This window comes from Pan troglodytes, chromosome 5 (assembly GCF_028858775.2).
Source record: "Pan troglodytes isolate AG18354 chromosome 5, NHGRI_mPanTro3-v2.0_pri, whole genome shotgun sequence".
Classification (NCBI taxonomy): domain Eukaryota; kingdom Metazoa; phylum Chordata; class Mammalia; order Primates; family Hominidae; genus Pan; species Pan troglodytes.
In genome coordinates this window covers 85,276,715-85,293,841 of record NC_072403.2, presented here as the reverse complement: position 1 = coordinate 85,293,841, position 17,127 = coordinate 85,276,715, and the positions used below count along the sequence as shown (strand labels likewise).

Here is a 17,127-nt window from a genome sequence, read left to right as displayed (position 1 = left end):
AGATAAAACAAGTGCTTAGTCCAAGAAAGCCTTTAAATAACAAGCGATAAACACCCAATCAAGTGTAATCCTCCGACCCTAAAGTGGCTAATAATAATAACAATAGCTAACGCTGATTGAGAGCTTCTAGCTCCACGGGGCTAGAAGCTGGGCTCTTTTATTAACTGAATTCTCAAAATATTCTCATTGTCCATTTAAGGAAATTGAAATCCCACCAATCACACCACCTCCCAGTATTTATGTCTTACATTTAAATGTATACATGATTTCTTTGGGGGCCCTATGAAATGTTTTTATTTTTAATTTATTTTTTGCGACGGAGTCTCACTCTGTTGCCAGGCTGTAGTGCAGTGGCACGATCTCGGCTCACTGCAACCGCCAACACCCGGGATCAAGCGATTCTCTTGCGCAGCCTCCCAGGTAGCTGGGATTACAGGCGCGCGCCGGCGTGCCCGGCTAATTTTTGTATTTTGAGTAGAGACCGGGTTTTGCCATGTTGGCTAGGATGGTCTCCAACTCCTAACCTCAGGTGATCCGCCCGCCTCGGCCTCCCAGAATGCTGGGATTACAGGCGTGAGCCACCGCGCCCTTCCGGGCCCTATGAGACTTTTTACCCTTTGGGTGGGCTGATACAGCGGGAGAGGGGAAGCCGGAGTTGGTGTGGGTGTTCCTCGCAGGGCCCCGCGGGGTCACCTATGCCCAACTCATTCCCAAGTGGGCTCCGAGGCAGGCGCTGTTAGGTTTCCTGGGACTGAAGCCGCCTGCAGGGTGGTCTGGAGCAAGTCTCCCAACCTCCGCAGACAGGCGGGCCCTCCGGGAGCTTCCGGTCTGGTTAGGAGCCACATGGATGTTAAGAATCCGAGAAATGAACACCGGTGCTGTGCTGGGAGGCTGAAATGTTGGGGACTAGACCTGGGCAGGGAGGTCAGGGACGGTCCCCCAAGGAAGTCACCTCGGGTGAGATCTGAGTGACCGGCAGCAGTGAGCCAGGCGAGGAGGAAGGGAAGTGCAGCCCTGGGAACAGGATGGTGGCTAGGCCAGAAGGTTGAGCCAGGCGAGGAGGAAGGGAAGTGCAGCCCTGGGAACAGGATGGTGGCTAGGCCAGAAGGTTGAGCCGGCTGGGGCATGGCCGGAACGGGAGCGAGGCAGTTCCCCCCGGGGCCTCGCAGACCTTGCAGAGAGCAAAGGTAACCCATCCAAAGGTTTTGAGCAGGAGGTGACTATGGAACCACCCGGAACCACTCAGATAAGCTGTTTCCCTGTCCCTGGCAGCTAGGATCCTAGGATCCGTTTGGATCCTGATTCTTCTCTAATGGCTCTGCCCTGTCTCTCCACTGTTCCCATCCACTCATTTGTTGAATAGCATTATTGAAATATTTGTTGAAGGCCGGGCGCTGTGGTTCTCGCCTGTAATTCCAGCACTTTGGGAGGCTGAGGTGGGCGGATCACGAGGTCAGGAGTTCGAGACCAGCCTAACCAACACAGTGAAACCCCGTCTCTACTAAAAATAGAAAAAAGCTGGGCGTGGTGGAGGGCGCCTGTAATCCCAGCTACTCGGGAGGCTGAGGCAGGAGAATTGCTTGAACCTAGGAGGCAGAGGTTGTGGTAAGCCAAGATTGTGCCACTGTGCTCTAGCATGGGCGACACAGCTAGACTCCTCAAAAAAAAAGAAAGAAAGAAAGAAAAAATTTATATATATATTTGTTGAGTGTCTGCTTTGCTACATACTCAGGAGTGGTGTTTTAGGAAGAAAACAAAAATGAAAATGTGGCCCACGAACATTTTCAGGATTTCAGAGACTATTTTCAGAAAACAAGTGTCTGGAGTGTTACTTACATGAAAGAAATTTGGAACATTAAATTGTATAGTAACTAATCAGAGGCAGAAATATTTTTTTCGAGGAGTTATCTGTATGGCACTAGAATTCCAGCGTTGGAATTTGTCCAGAGAGGGGCTGCTGCACCAAGTCTTGTAGCCATTTTGCAATCTCTGCTGCAGAAAGGGAAGGACCAGGTTGTCCAAACTTCACTCCAATTGTCAAAAGCTGGTCTTAGTTTCATGGGATTCCTCTTTTCCTTCTAGCTTCAACAGTCTAAATATTGTTACATTGGGGATAGATAAGATTTACCTTCATGAAAATGCCAAATTAGCTGACCCTGGGATCACTGCCCATGAGTTAGCCCTGTTCTGCGAGGAGCAGTGCTGTAAAACAAAACAAAAGAGCCAAATGAACTACGATCAAACCTTTGTATCCGCTGTTCTGCAACCACAGATTCAACCAACCTCCCATCAAAAATATTCAGAAAGAAAACAATAACAATGCAACAGTAAAGATACAAATAAACCCCAATACAATGTAACTATTTACATAGCATTTGTATTGTTAGTAATCTAGAATTTATTAAAAAGTATAGGGGAGGATGTTTATAGGTTATATGTAAACATGCCATTTTACATTAAGAACTTGAACATCTGTGGATTTTGGTATGGGAGAGGGGGTGCTGAAACAAATCTCTCAGATAGGGAGAGATGACTGTAATATTTCATTGTACCACTATAAAAGGAGAAGAAAATGTGCAACATAGGGCTCCTAGCCTAAACGTCTTTCACAGGCATGGGAATTTAATGGGGACAAGTAGGGCAAAAGAAACAGGAGTATTAGGGCAAAAGAAAACAGGGCTTGGGGTCTGTGGGAGGGAAAAGAACTAAAAAGAGGAACAGATAGACAATTTATCTCTTTTTGAAGCTTTAGTAAATTTTGATGAGAAGAGTCCCAGACCCATCTGTCTTTTAAAGAATACAGATAATCAAGTGCTGGGGTCAGGGGCTATCCCATGTTCAGGATGGTGATTTTGTGGGTGGGGTAGGCTGGCAGAGCCTACTGACATCTGGGTGATGAGAAGATGTTGGTTGGTTAGGATGGCACTTCTCACTCAAGCCCTATAACTTGATTTTCCAAGATTAATGATTACTTAGGATTATTTGATTTACCCCCCTACCCCCAGGTTCCTGTTGTAAACTAAAAATAAAATTGTGGCTCACATCTGTAATCTCAGCACTTTGGGAGGCCAAGGTGGAAGGATTGCTTGAGGCCAGGAGTTCTAGACCAGCCTGGGCAACATAGCAAGACCAGATCTCTACAAAAATTAAGAAATTAGCTGGGTGTGGTGGAACATGCCTGTAGTACCAGCTGCTCAGGAAAGCTGAGATAGGTGGGAGGATTGCTTGAGCCCGGGAGTTGGAAGCTGGCAGTCAGCTCTGATTGTACCACTGCACTCCAGCCTGGATGATGGAGCAAGACCCTGTCTCTAAAAAATAAATTAAAAAATAAATTAAAAATGTAAATGTAAGAACTGGTAGAAAAGGCTGGGCGCGGTGGCTCACGCCTGTAATCCCAGCACTTTGGGAGGTCGAGGCGGGCAGATCACAAGGTCAGGAGATCGAGACCATCCTGGCTAACACAGTGAAAGCCCTTCTCTACTAAAAATACAAAAAACTAGCCTGGCGTGGTGGCAGGCACCTGTAGTCCCAGCTACTCGGGAGGCTGAGGCAGGAGAATGGCATGAACCCGGGAGGCGGAGCTTGCAGTGAGCTGAGATGGCGCCACTGCACTCCAGCCTGGATGACAATGCGAGACTCTGTCTCAAAAAAAAAAAAAAAAAAAAAAAAAAACCTGCTAGAAAAAAATATTTAAATAATAAATTATATAATCAGGCTTCTATAAACCCAACATCAAAGGCAGAAATCATAAATCAAAATAATACTAGATCAGGGAGCTAAAAAAATTGGAAAGCCCCATTCTTTTTTTATATTTTTAATGTTTTTGAGATGGAGTCTCACTCTGCTGCCCAGGCTGGAGGGCAGTGGCACAATCTCAGCTCACAGCAACCTCCACCTCCCAGTTCAAGCGATTCTCCTGCCTCAGCCTCCTGAGTAACTGGGATTACAGGTGTGTGTCATCACGCCCAGCTAATTTTTGTATTTTTAGTAGAGGGGGGTTTCACCATGTTGGCCAGGTTGGTCTTGAACTCCTGACCTCCGGCAATCTGCCTACCTTAGCCTCTCAAAGTGCTGAGATTACAGGTGTAAGCCACCATGCCTGGCCTCTATTCTTTTAAAAAAGTCAAAATGAGGTGGGGTGAGGGGCAAATCAGCAATATAAGGACGAGCAAGTGGCTAATACATGAGTAGTTAAATAATTCTCACAAATCAGTAAGTAGGCCCAGTGAGGTGGCTCACGTCTGTAATCCCCAGCACTTTGGGAGGCTGAGGCAGGTGGATCACCTGAAGTCAGGAGTTCGAGACCAGCCTGACAAACATGGAGAAACCCCCCCTCTCTACTAAAAAATACAAAATTAGCCGGGCATGGTGGCGCATGCCTGTAATCCCAGCTACTTGGGAGGCTGAGGCAGGAGAATTGCTTGAACCCAGGAGGCAGAGGTTGCGGTGAGCTGAGATAGTGCCATTGCACTCCAGCCAGGGCAACAAGAGCAAAAGTCCATCTAAAAAAAAATCAGTAAGTATATCTTTTTTCTTTTTTTTTTTTCTTCAGAGTCTTGCTCTGTCATCCAGGCTGGAGTGCAGTGGCTCGATCTTGGCTCACTGCAACCTCCCTGTCTCCTGGTTCAAGTGAGTGTCCTGCCTCAGTCTCCTGAGTAGCTGAGACTACAGGCACATGTCACCACACCCAACTAATTTTTGTATTTTTAGTAGAGACAGAGTTTTACCACGTTGGCCAGGCTGGTCTCAAATTCCTGACTTCAGCTAATCTGCCCACCTTGGCCTCCCAAAATGTTGGGATTACAGGCGTGAGCCACTGCGCTCATCCTCAGTAAGTATATCGTAACAGAACAATCAGCAAATGAAGAAATGCAAATAACCCACATGCTTCTGAGAGAAAGTATTCAGCCTCTAGCTTAGAAATGTACACCGACACAATTAAATGCGTTTTTTCACCTGTGAGTTTGGCAGACCTTTAAACTGATGCCATTTGGAAAAAGTTCCTGATATTCTGCATCTCAACACTACAATTCAAGATAACTTCTAGGAGACCAAGCACCGTGGTTCACGCCTGTAATCTCAGCACTTTGGGAGGCCGGGGAGAGCGGATCACTTGAGGTCTGGAGTTCAAGACCAGCCTGGACAATATGGCAAAACCCCGTCTCTACTAAAAATATGAAAATTAGCCAGGTGTGGTGGTGTATGCCTGTAGTCCCAGCTACTTGGGAGCCTGAGGCAGGAGAATCAGTTGAACCTGGGAAATGGGAGGTTGCAATGAGCTGAGGTAATGAAAAAAACAAAACAAAACAAAAAAAACAAAGACAAAAACAAAACCCCCAAAAAAACCAACCTTCTAGGAATTGTTTTATAAAGAATGTCCTTTGCAGCCTTATTTGTAATGGCTATCATATTTTGGTTTGAACATTTGGGAGGCTGAGGGCTAAAGCTAGGGCTGGTTCTCAGCCCACATGGTTCTGAAGGTCCCATTTCTAGTTTCTGAAGTGGTTCCTTTTTGTTCATATACTTGTTGCATGGCCTAGGGGTGCTGCGTGTGAAAGAAAAAAATGTAGTTCACAGATCTCTGGGTTAGAGAGAAGGGCCAGGAGTGTGGGGAACTTTTTGAGGTAATTCTTGTTTCTTTAATTTTTACTCCAAAGAGAAACTTTTTAGTCTTTTGAATTCGGATATGATTATCTACCAGCAAGTCATTTGGTAATGTAAATAGGATTGAGGGGTCATGTCCTTCATGCAAAACTTCAGTATGTCCTGAAGAAGGGAAATTAGTTGTTTTATTTAACTAAAAGCAAGCTTACTAATTTTGAATTTTCTTTAACAGTAAGCATAATTTTTTAAGATAATGTCATAAGATGAATGAAGGAGGATTAGGGTGCAGTGAGAGAAGGCATCTGTCTAACATCTTGAAGGCTTTATCATCAACAAAAGATGACTGTGAACTATTCTGTGATATTTTAGAAGGCAAAATAAGTTCTAGTGTTTGGAAGTTTGTGGATGCAGATTCTGGCTCAATGTGGAGAACTTTCTGACACAGCAGTTTAACAAATGTAATCTTGTGTGCAGGATATAAAGGGAGATACCACCTACTTGCATTTTTAAGGGGCTTTAGCTTAAAGGTGCCAAATATAGTTAGTACAAAAATTAGTGCAAAAATACAGTGAGTACAAAATTCCTCATGATTAGTCATAGCTAGATATTTCTCTAAAAGTTGAACATTATATGAATTAATTTGCCTGCATTTAATGCCTAGGTTTTGGAATAATATATATCTCCAACAGTCAGCTGTAGTGCCAGACCCCTATTAACTTCAGTAGGGATGGCACCAGGTTCAAGAAGTCAAAGAAGAGACCTGGAGCCAGTGGAGGAGACATAGGGTTTTATTAGGGGGAACTTACAGACAGGGACAGTCCAGTGACAGTGGACTGGACAGGAGAACAACAACCATTTGCAAAAAGCATGCCGTTTATATAGCATCTTCATTTAGCACCCACCTGGCAGCAAGTGCTACATGGCAACTTTCATTTCTTAAGTTACTGCTCTCAGGTTTGTCTGCCATACAACATATATCACAGTTATTGCTTTCAGGTGCATCTATCATATATCAGCCCAGTGGGATATTCACACTTTGGGTAGCTGAAAGGAATTCTCGCTGATCTTTGGATCAGTTAAATTTATATACAGTGAGCCAGGTGCGGTGACTCACGCCTGTAATCCCAGCACTTTGGAAGGCCAAGGCGGGCGGATCACCTGAGGTCAGGAGTTCGAGACCAGCCTGCCTAACATGGCAAAACCCCATCTCTACTAAAAATACAAAAAATTAGCCAGGTGTGGTGGCGGGCACCTGTAATCCCAGCTACTCGGGAGGCGGAGGTTGCAGTGAGCTGAGATCATGCCATTCCACTCCAGCCTGGGTGACAAGCGCAAAACTCTATCTCAACAACAACAACAACAACAACAACAATTTGTATACAGTGAAACTCCAGTGTGTGTATGTATGTGTGGGAAACATTCTTATTCTTGGCAAGATACATAAGAAAATTTATTGTATTGGCAGATTGGATGAGGAGTTAACACGTGAAGATGGTCTTCCCTTCATTCCATATGATACTGAGTTCCTCCTTATGCCCACATATTTGAATATGGATTGCTATGGTAAGGTCTGAAAGATCAAACATCTACACTTACCATAGCGCAGCATCAGCTGCCTTCCCTTCCCTTCCCTTCCCTTCCCTTCCCTTCCCTTCCCTTCCCTTCCCTTCCCTTCCCTTCCCTCCCCTCCCCTCCCCTTCCCTCTCTTTTCCTTTCTTTCTTTCTTGCTTGCTTGCTTTCTCTCTCTTTCTTTTTCTTTCTTTTTTTTTTGACGGAGTTTTGCCCTTTTGCCCAGGCTGGAGTCAAGCGGTGTGATCTTGGCTCACTGCAAGCTCTGCCTCCTGGGTTCAAGTGATCTCCTGCCTCAGTCTCCTGAGTAGCTGGGATTATAGGCACCCACCACCATGCCCGGCTAACTTTTGTATTTTTAGTAGAGATGGGGTTTTACCATGTTGGCCAGGCTGGTCTCCACCTCCTGACCTCAGGTGATACACCCACCTCAGCCTCCCAAAGTGCTAGGATTACAGATGTGAGCCACCGTACCTGGCTTTTTTTTTTTTTTTTTTTGGTGAGACGGAGTCTCACTCTGTCCCCAGGCTGGAGTGCAGTGGCAAGATCTCAGCTCACCGCAATCCCTGCCTCCTGGATTCAAGCGATTCTCCTGCCTCAGCCTCATGAGTAGTTGGGACTAGGCATAGGCTGCCAGGCCCAGCTAATTTTTGTATTTTTAGTAGAGATGGGGTTTCACCATGCTGGCCAGGCTGGTGTCAAACTCCTTACCTCAAATGATCTGCCTGCTTTGGCCTCCCAAAGTCCTGGGATTACAGGTGTGAGCCTCTGAGTCTGGCCTAGCATTCACTCTTAAAGTCAAATGTGCAATAATAGTAATTGCTAACCATGTTCCTCTATAGCTGTACAATTAACTAAGCACTTCCTCTTCCATGTCTCCATTAATAGACACAACATCACTATTGTTATGCCCATTTTATCAGTGAGAAAACTGAAGTTGAGGAAGTTAAGGGTCCTAATACCGTCATTCTCAAAGTGGCACCTTGACCAGCATCATCTGAGGACTTGTTAGAAACACAGATTCTCAGGCCAGGCATGGTGGCTCACACCTGTAATCCCAGCACTTTGGAAAGACCTCACTTGAGGTTAGGAGTTAGAGACCAGCTTGGTCAACATGGTGAAACCCTGTCTCTACCACAAATAAAAAAATTTGCCAGGCATGGTAGCAGGCACCTATAATCTCAGCTACTCAGGAGGCTGAGGCAGGAGAATTGCTTGAACCTGGGAGGCAGAGGCTGCAGTGAGGCAGATTGCTCCACTTCACTCCAGCCAGGCAACGAAGTGAGACAACGTCTCAAAAAAAAAAAAAATTCAGATTCTCAGATCCACCTCAGACCTACTGAATCAGAAATTCTTGGGTGGGTCCTAGTAACCCATGGTTTAACAGGTCCTCCAGGTGATTCTGATGCACACTAAAGATTGAGAGCCACTGGCTTAAAAATAAGTGAATTCAGTTAATGTGACTCTTGCCTCCTTTCTACCTTGGAGGTTAAGAGAACACAAGAAGTGTTCTCCATTCATCAGCATAGGTCTTGTTTTTTTTTTTTTTTTTTTGAGACAAGGTCTTACCCTGTCGCCCAGGCTGGAGCGCAGTAGCTTGGTGTCGGCTCACTGCAACCTCTGCCTCCCAGGTTCAAGCGATTCTTCTGCCTCAGCCTCCCTAGTAGCTGGGATTACAGGCACCCACCACCGCGCCCAGCTAAGTTTTGTATTTTTAGTAGAGATGGGGTTTCACCATGTTGGGCAGGCTGGTCTTGAACTCCTGACCTCAGGTGATCCACCTGCCTTGGCCTCCCAAAGTGCTGGGATTATGTGCTTGAGCCACCGCACCTGCCCAGGTCTTGTTTAAATGATACAAACATGAATCTAATAAGGAAAAGAATTGCTCTGGGTTGTGTTTGTGGAGAAGGGGAGCTTTCTTTGCTTGTTCTATCTACAAGGAAGTGACTGAGCATTATGGAAACTTAGTAGCTGTATGTCCTTAGATACGATCTTTGTGTTTTGTTTCTCCATCTGAAAATAAGGGTAATAATTGTAGTACCTCCTGAAGTTGTGAAGATCAAAGGAGTTAATATGTTAAAGGCTTAGAAAGGCATCTGGCAGGTGGTTAAGCACTCAAACGCACTGCCGTGTAAGGATGATTCAGTCAATGATGGAATGCATACAATTGCCTACAGTATTCAGTATGATAACATGCCTGTAAAGGTTTGTAGACTAGGAGCAATAGGCTACACCGTATAGACTGGGTTGTAGCAGTTTATACCATCTAAGTTTATGTTAGTATACTCTATGATGTTCACAAAATTACAAAATGGCCTAGTGACACATTAAACAAGTTTTGTTTTTGTATCTAATAGGTATTACCAGTGTAACTAGTTTTTATTGACTTGGATTTGGCTCAGTGCATGCAAAAAAACAAAACAAAACAAAACAAATCTCACTATTCACCATTCAATTTGCTCAGTCAAATTACTCTTCCACATCTCCTAAATGAAATCTCAACGAGGTTTCACAGCCTTTTGTGTGTGTGTGTGGGGGGGTAGGGGGTGTGGGGTTCACTTTCAGAAATGAAAATGTCCAGCACAGTTTCATATCAGCCAGGGGATAGAGGGCATCATAAATGACCACTCAATCTGAGGTCTCTTCACTCTTGATGGTAACCTGCTGTTAGAGGGCCCTGGTAGAGGGATCTCTGAAGACCTCCTAAGAGGACTGCAAAAGCTGGAGTGGATGTATGCTCTCCTTGGAATTCTTTGGGCTGACTTCTTCTCAGGATGACTCACGCTGGCTCTCTTCTCTAGGCCATGCACTTTTGCCCACCGGCAGGGGAAGCACCGCCTATTCCACTCTAGTCACCTCCCCTTGCTTTGCCACTGGGGCAGCTGGCCAGCCTTTTGCCTGTAGACTATTTCAGGTATCAGCTATTTACTAGACTCTGTGATCCATCAATTCTAGAGGACACAGAACAAAATATCTTGGTAGTTCTCCTGAAGACCCCTCTCTTAGCTTGGGAGGAGGTTGGGGAAGTATCCCTTGCCTCTCTCATGGGAGTGAACACAATCTTTCTAAAGAAATCCTTACTGTCTCATTAAAATTTTAGCCTTCTCTACATAGACTGCAGTTGGGTGATGGGCTAATGCTGGTAGAGCTGGATTTTTGCCAAGCAACCCCTTTGCAAGCCCTCCATAGATGCTCTAGCTTCCTCTAATAGAATGTGTGGGTATTTGGATCTATTTTTCTTAGATTTGGGGCCTCAGGCTAAACTACAAAGAGCCCTATTGTAACATTCTATTACAGGGCTTTTATAGGAATATTTTTTATTGTTATTTGGTACTTTGTAGATATTACTAAGATCTTTTACTGTCCCAGAGGATTTTGTGTATGGAGAGGAATATTGGCTACTTGTACTTTACTTCATCCCCAATTTACTATTATAAATCCTTTAATTTGTGCCTGCCAGGGGGAGACATGGTAAGTCATCATTTTAAAAATGTTAGCTTTTTTTTTTTTTTTCGAGACAGTTTCGCTCTTGTTGCCCAGGCTGGAGTACAATGATGTGATCCCAGCTCACTGCAACCTCTGCCTCCCGGGTTCAAGCGATTGTCCTGCCTCAGCCTCCTAAGTAGCTGGGAATTCAGACACGAGCCACCACACTGGGCTAATTTTTTTTTTGTTTTTGAGACGAAGTTTCGCTCTGTCACCCAGGCTGGAGTGCAATGGCGTGATATCGACTCACTGCAACCTCTGCCTCCTGGGTTCAAGTGATTCTCCTGCCTCAGCCTTCTGAGTAGCTGGGATTACAGACACCCGCCACCATGCCTGGCTAATATTTGTATTTTTAGTAGAGATGGGGTTTCACCATGTTTGTCAGGCTGGTCTCAAACTCCTGACCCCAAGTGATCCACCTGCCTCAGCTTCCCAAAGTGCTGGGATTATAGGTGTGAGCCATCGTGGCCAGCCAAAAATGATAGCTTTTCTAACAGATATGTACGGGTATCTAGTTGTTTATTTATTTTGTTTTGCTTTTGAGCATTTTCAACAGATTTACTGAGGTATAATTGATGAAATAAATCACACATATTAAAGTGTACAATTTGATGAATTTTGACTATCGATATATATACACATATACCCATGAAACCATCACCACGATCAAGAGAATGTGCCCTGGGGCTGGGAGCCGTGGCTCATGCCTGTAATCCCAGCACTTTGGGAGGCCAAGGCGGGCAGATCACCTGAAGTTGGGAGTTCGAGACCAGCCTGACCAACATGGGGAAACCCTCTCTGTATTAAAAACACAAAAAATTAGCCAGGCGTGGTGGTGCATGCCTGTAATCCCAGCTACTCAAGAGGCTGAGGCAGGAGAATCGCTTGAACCCAGGAGGTGGAGGTTGCGGTGACCTGAGATTGTGCCATGGCACTCAAGCCTGGGCAACAAGAGTGAAACTCCGTCTCAAAAAAAAAAAAAAAAAGCACATTCAGCAGCTTTGGAGACGCCTAGAGGAGCCCTTATTAGTTTCCCTCAAGGACATGCCAAAAACTCCTGCCACCATATTGACAAGGACACTACCTATCTGGAGAATCACATTTTGGTTTAGGGAATTTTTTTTTCTTTGATGATGGGGTTTTTGTTCCTGTTGCCTAGGCTGGAGTGCAATGGCACAATCTCAGCTCACTGCAACCTCCACCTCCTGGGTTCAAGTGATTCTCCTGCCTCAGCCTCCTTCCTGAGTAGCTGGGATTGCAAGTGCTCACCAACACACCCGTCTAATTTGTTTGTATTTTTAGTAGAGATGGGGTTTCACCATGTTGGCCAGGCTGGTCTGGAACTCCTTACCTCAGACGATCCGCCTGCCTCAGCCTCCCAAAGTGCTGAGATTACAGGCGTGAGCCACCGTGCCCGACCTGGCCTAGGGGATATTGACTGGGAGGAAAGAGGCACTTGTATAAGACACTTGTTTCTTGTTCAGAGCACCATATATATTTTGATGCCTTCCTATCTTTTTTTGAAAATAAAACACACACACAACACACACACACACACCCCTAGTTATAAGGATCATCCTCACCATCAGAAATCAACAACTTAAAAAACTTGATGCACTTACATATTTGCTTTCCTGTTTATGGGATGATCATTTAATTATTCTTGTAAAGTTGAGTTAATGCAGTATAACACATTTTAAGCAGAACAGAAAAGTATAAAGATGAAGGTAGAAACAGCACCCATCCCATTACTAGTAGAAATTGTTACCACTAACATGTGAACATTATTGAAATTAGTTTTACTTGAATTTTATAGATGAAAGAAAAACTGGGGTGAAATTGAAGAAAATATTGAACTTCAAATAAGCATTTTTCATCACAAATGATATTAGTTCTTAAATTATTTCTTTAAGGTTAAAAAAGGTTTATAAGAAAGACTAAGCGGCTGGTGAGGCAGCTCATGCCTGTAATCCCAGCACTTTGGGAGGCTAAACTGGGAGGATCACTTGAGTTCCTCCTCATATTTTTTTTTTTTTTTTTTTTTTGAGATGGAGTCTCGCTCTGTTGCCCAGGCTGGAGTGCAGTGGGGCGATCTCGTCTCACTGCAGCCTCTGCCCCCTGGGTTCAAGTGATTCTCTGCCTCAGCCTCCCAAGTAGCTGGGATTACAGGTGCCCGCCACCACGCCCGGCTAATTTAGTCGGGTGGGGTTTCACCATCTTAGCCAGGCTGGTCTTGAACTCCTGACCTTGTGATCCCCCTGACTTGGCCTCCCGAAGTGCTAGGATTACAGGTGTGAGCCACCGCTCCTGGCGAGTTCCTCCTCATTTTGAACTCCTGGGCTCAAGCCATCCTTCCACCTTGGCCTCCCAAAGTCCTGGGATTATAGGCGTGAGCCACCACGCCCAGCCACCTTCCATATTTTGATGAATTTCTTAGTTTGTTGTGTTTTGATGTCAAAACAATTAAACTTTTTATTTGGAAATAATTCCATACTCACAGATAAAATAATACAAAGAACTTCCATATACCCTTATAAACATTTCACAACATATATTTTCTCACTCATATTTCTCTTCCTTTCTCTCATACACACACATATGTAATATATTATTATTTTTTGGAACCATCTGAGAGTAGGTTGACTATATTGTGTCCATTTATCCCTCAATACTTCAGTATGTATTTCTTTTTTTTTTTTTTTTGAGACGGAGTCTTGCTCTGTCACCCAGGCTGGAGTGCAGTGGCGCGATCTCGGCTCACTGCAAGCTCCGCCTCCCAGGTTCATGCCATTCTCCTGCCTCAACCTCCCGAGTAGCTGGGACTACAGGCCCCCGCCATCATACCCGGCTATTTTTTTTGTATTTTTTAGTAGAGACGGGGTTTCACCGTGTTAGCCAGGATGGTCTCGATCTCCTGACCTAGTGATCTGTCCGCCTCGGCCTCCCAAAGTGCTGGGATTACAGGAGTGAGCCACTGCGCCCGGCCTAATACTTCAGTATGTATTTCTTAAGAACAAGGATCATCTCTTACATAAGTATAGCACAGTTACCAGATTCAGGACATTTATTTATGTATTTATTTATTTTTTGAGATGGAGTTTCACGCTGTCACCCAGGCAGGAGTGCAGTGGCGCGATCTCGGCTCACTGCAATGTCTGTCTCCTGGGTTCAAGCGATTCTCCTGCCTCAGCCTCCTGAGTAGCTGGGACTACAGGCACGTGCAACCATGCCTGGCTAATTTTTTGTATTTTGTTTTTTCAGTAGAGAAGGGGTTTCACTGTGTTAGCCAGGATGGTCTCGATCTCCTGACCTCGTGATCCACCCGCCTCGGCCTCCCATAGTGCTGGGATTACAGGCGTGAGCCACTGCACCCGGCCAGCCTTGTCTAGTTTCTTCACTGTCTAGTTATCTTTTTTTTTTCTTTTTGAGACAAGGTCTTGCTATGGCATCCAGGCTGGATGCGGTGGTGCAATCCATGGCTCACTGCAACGTTGACCTGCTGGGCTCAAGCAATCCCCTCCTATCTCAGCTTCCCGAGTAGCTGGGACTACAGGTGCGCACCACCACGCCTGACTAAAAAAATTTTTTTGCAGAGACATGGTCTCACTATGTTGCCCAGGCTGGTCTCAAACTCCTGAGCTCAGGTGATGCGCCTACCTCAGCCTCCCAAAGTTCTGGGATTACAAGTGTGAGCCACTGTGCCTGGCCCTGTTAAAATATTGTATGGCTCTGTGTATGTATATGATTAACATTTACACAGATGTTACTGTCTTATATATTTAATTCTTTTTTTTTTTTGAGACAGATTCTTGCTCTGTTGCCCAGGCTGGAGTGCAGTGGCATGATCTCAGCTCATTGCAGCCTCAACCTCCCAGGCTCAAGCGGTTCTCCCACCTCAGCCTCCTGGGTGGCTGGGATTACAGGTGTACGCCAGCATACTCAGCTAATTTTTGATATTTTGTAGAGAGGGGATTTCACCATGTTGGCCAGGCTTATCTCAAACGCCTGGGCTCAAATGGTGCTCCAGCTTTGGCCTCCCAAAGTGCTAGGATTACAAGGTGAGCCTCCATGCCTGGCTGATTTAATTCTTTCTTACTTTTAAAATATAATACCACCCCCTTAAGCCCTCTATATATTTCTGTGCATATCTTTATTTCTTCTAATAGCTGCTTTGTGTTCCAAAGCACACATTACATTATTTCTTTCTTTCTTTTTTTATTTGAGATGGAGTCTCGCTTTGTCGCCCAGGCTGGAGTGCAGTGGCACAATCTCGGCTCACTGCAAGCTCCGCCTCCCGGGTTCACACCATTCTCCTGCCTCAGCCTCCCAAGTAGCTGGGACTAAAGGCGCCCGCCACCATGCCTGGCTAATTGTTTTGTATTTTTAGTAGAGACGGGGTTTCACTGTGTTAGCCAGGATGGTCTCGATCTCCTGACCTCGTGATCTGCCTGCTTTGGCCTCCCAAAGTGCTGAGATTACAGGCGTGAGTCACTGCGCCTGGAGATTTATTTCTTTATTTTATTTATTTATTTGTTTATTTTGAGATGGAGTCTCACTGCGTCGCCCAGGCTGGAGTGCAGTGGCAGGATCTCGGCTCAGTGCAACCTCCGCCTCCCCGGTTCAAGCGATTCTCCTGGCTCAGCCTCCTGAGTACTGGGGCTACAGGCACGCGCCACCATGTCCGGCTAATTTTTGTATTTTTTAGTAAAGATGGGGTTTCGCCATATTGGCCAGGTTGGTCTCGAACTCCTGACCTTGTGGTCCACCTGGCTTGGCCTCCCAAAGTGCTGGGATTACAGGCGTGAGCCACTGGGCCCGGAGTATTTATTTTTTTGAGACAGTCTTGCTCTGTTACCCAGGCTGGAGTGCAGTGGTGTGGTCTTGGCTCACTGCAACATCCAACACCTAGGTTCAAGTGATTCTCTTGCCTCAGCCTCCCAGGTAGCTGGGACTATAGGCACACACCAGCAAGCCTGGCTAATTTTTGTATTTTTTAGTAGAGATGGGTTTTCACCATGTGGACCAGGCAGGTCTTGAACTCCTAACCTCAAGTGATCTACCACTGTTGGCCTCCCAAAGTGCTGGGACTACAGGTGTGAGCCATCATGCCTGGCCAACATTACATATTTTACTGATACTTCACCCTAGTGTTAGATATTTAGATTGCTTTTAGTTCCCTACTTCTACAAACTGCTGTGATAAGTATCCTCTATGGGCACATGGGGAAATTTCTCAGATAATTTTCTCAGAGTGTGCTTTCTGTGATGTAGGATATGTTTATGGTTTTCACACCCAATTTTACTAAATATGAGTACATTGAGCACCAGAATGTCTGTACCAGTCTTCATTTCTGCCAAAAATGCATTGTGTCAGTTTCTTCCCATTCTCAAAATTTTCATATACCCAGTTTTTTTGGTCAGTCTGTATGAATAAAATAGTATCTTATTTTGTTATTTTTCACTCTTTTTATCACCCGCATTTCCTAAATCAAATCAGTTTTCAGGCATTGCCAGGGTTTTGGCTCTTGCACAGATTTTTCTTGAGTTGCCTTTTCTTTTCCGTATCTACTACCAGTTTCTTAGGTCAGGCTCTTAACACTGATTTTGAATTTAGCAATTGATGTTTTGATCTAACTGTTTTCTCTGCCTCCATATTTAGCCCCATCATAACTCTATTTCACATTGCCACCAAATCTGATTGTGAAATCTCCTTAAATCATTCAGTGGCACTGACATCCGAGCCTTACAGATAAAATCTAACCTCTTCAGCATCATGCTATATTGAAATTATTTAAATACCCACTTACCTTCCAATGGCTTGAAAGCACAGAGACAGGAACCCTGTCTAATCATTTTTGCAGCCTGGCACATAACATGATTTCTCTCAAAAGCACTCACTTTATCTCTTGAACTGAATCCTTGCTCTTTTTCTTCTTGCCTGCTTTGTGCTTCCACCACATCCACTCTGCTGGCCTGGGCCATCTTGCGGGTGTCCTTTTCAAGACAACAAACGATGGCTCCAATCTGGTCCACGGGAAGCAGCTGCCTTTGCTCCTCTTTTCATGGACGTGTAACCTCTTCTCACTGAAGACACTTCTTGCTTGTGGGAGCTAGGGTAGCTGGCCAGCCTCTTGCCTTAGGACTAGTTAGGCATGGGTCAGTTACCAGCCTCCCCATTCCCAAATTCTAGAGGACACAGGGCAAGCTCTCTGAGTGGTACTTCTGAAGCTCTCTACACTTGTCTTTATCAAATCTCTACCAGTGATCAAGCTTCCCTTTTATACCCACAAGGTGGGCAATGGGCTGAAGCTTGTCTTACCTACTATCATTTTTTAAAAAATAGATTTTGTGTGTGTGTGTGTGTGTGGTTTTTTTTTTTTTTTTTTTAGACTGAGTCTTGCTCCATCGCCCAGGCTGGAGTGCAGTGGTGCGATCTTGGCTCACTGCAACCTCCGCCTCCTGGGTTCAA

The 17,127-nt window shown here is 45.1% G+C and overlaps 1 protein-coding gene across 1 annotated transcript in view; it reads right to left on the bottom strand.

Moving 5' to 3' along the window:
• Positions 1-17,127, bottom strand: part of KHDC3L (KH domain containing 3 like, subcortical maternal complex member) — a 100,911-nt gene that overhangs the window by 14,700 nt on the left and 69,084 nt on the right. The gene's annotated exons all lie outside the window — the stretch shown is intronic.